Raw genomic sequence first — 2,125 nt, 5'->3', positions numbered from 1 at the left:
GTCCCTGTGCTTTGCTAAGCTTGTTCTAAGTAGGTGCTTTAGACCACTGAGCCATCTCACCAGCCCCTCTTATTGGTTTTGATAAGCAATTAATATTGTCATGATTAGTCAGAAGAGAAAACACAGGATAAATTGGTATTTGGGGAAAAGCAAGTTTCACAGTCCAAGATGCTTTTAGTCACATATTAAGGACTGAGACATTTACGGGAGACACTTGGGCATATGGATCTTGACAGAACAGTTAGATTAGTTGTGAAATACAGTCAAAACTGGTGCCAAAGGAGCAGATAAAATTACCCAAGCTAATTAGCTCCGTGACAAGAACAAAGATTGAGGATTTGTGATTAAGGTGAAGAGATAGCTCTTGAAAGAGAAGCAAAAGGAAAAGTAGAAAGAGTTCATGCCTGCAGCCAAGATAGGACAAAACAATAAGCTGCTAAGAGGTGGGCTGCAGTTCCAGCATCAGAATCACAACTGTGTTCTCGCTGAGTGCAGCAGCAGTGAGGGTAGAGTGTGAAGGAATCGGAGCCAGGCCTCTGTGCTGGTGCTAGCTTCCGGCCCTAGTGTGAATTGCTGAATTGTGGTGCTCAGCTGATGTGGCTGAAGCCCTTAAAACAACAGCTCATCTTCCCAGAGACCACCTCCCCCTTCTTCTCCAACTCAGCCCAGGGTGCAATGTCCTTTCACCCCTCCCGCAGCCTCAGGGAAGGCCCCACTCAGCTCCTCAGGGATATCTAAACGTCCCCCTCAAGTCCCACCCCTGGCAACAGGCCAGGAAAGCCTCAGCCTGCCTTTGTTCCAACTCAGAGAATCCCTTATCTTCCCCAGATTCTTTTCTTGCCCTCCAAGATAATAAAGCCCCTTTCCCTTTTTCCTTTTGCCTGTTTCTCTGCTGCAACACCATCACACAATAAAAAAACCTTTCACTGGGGATTAAGATAGACAGGAATGGGGAGTCCAGCAAGGAATGTGAAGTGAGAGGCTATTCAGCTGGTGCGGAAAGTGCTGGAAAAGACGGTGGCTCCCTGAGTCCCTAAGAAGCTGGAACGGTGGGACTCAGTTCAGGTGGAGGAGAGATCCTTCCAGCAGGAGGATGGGAGAGGGCGGGAAACAGTCTGTCCTCGAGAGGAGGGCGAGACATCAGGGGAGATCCTGTCTCATGTTCTTTGTTTCCTCTTTCAAGGTGAAGACAAATCAAATGCTGCAAACAAAAGAAGAGTGACATATTCCAGGAGAGTGGTGAGTGGACAGTTACAGAGAAAGGGCATGATAACTAGGCATCGTGGTGCACGCCTGTAACCCAGCACTTGGGAGGCTGAGGCAGGAGGATCTCCATGAATTTGAGGCCAGCCTGGGCTACATAGTGAGTTCAAGGTTAGCTTGAACTGCATAGTGAGAGTCTATCTCAAAAAAACAAAGCGGGGGTAGGAGAAGAAGGCGAGAGGAAGTACACACTGAAGGGCTGTCCAGGATACCTTGCCCATTTGAGGTTGATGAAAATATTTTAGGAGTGTAAACGTGCTGTCAATGGATTTTCTCTCCCAGTGCTCAGAATCTTGGGAATCGGAGCTGAAAGGCCACCAATTACTTCCACACACTTGCAGGCAGTAAGAGTAAATGGGGGGGGGGGCAAGCAAGTAAATTGTAAATGCTGGCTAAAGTGACAGGAATAACAACTGAACTGTGGAGTGTCAGCTGGGAAGGGCAAGGTTAGGCTGGGGCCTGCAGGGAGAGGTGTGGGAAGACTGGAGCTCTGGGGGAGACCCCAGGGAGGGAGGGAGGCAAAGGATGACAGTGGCAGGAGACCAAGAGCCCCCTGGTTTCCTGGGAAGAGTAACCACAGGGAGGAAATAATGGAAGGTGAAGGTGTGGCTCTGTGCAGGGCTGCTCCTCCCCTGCTGTCCCCTCTCCTGCTGTCCCCTCCCCTGCCTCTGCTCTCCTTTTCTTTTCAACAGTCTCTCTAGGGCTGGTGAGATGGCTCAGTGGTCTAAAGCACCTACTTAGAACAAGCTTCGCAAAGCACAGGGACTGCGGTTCAATCCCCCAGCACCACATGCCAGCCAGCCCCGGCCCCTGGTGGGCTGAGCTGGCCACACACACACACACACACACACACACACACACA

This window comes from Octodon degus, unplaced genomic scaffold (genome assembly GCF_000260255.1).
Source record: "Octodon degus isolate 3935 unplaced genomic scaffold, OctDeg1.0 scaffold00126, whole genome shotgun sequence".
Classification (NCBI taxonomy): Eukaryota; Metazoa; Chordata; class Mammalia; order Rodentia; family Octodontidae; genus Octodon; species Octodon degus.
The sequence above is the reverse complement of the archived record's forward strand: the minus strand, read 5'-3'. Positions refer to the sequence as shown.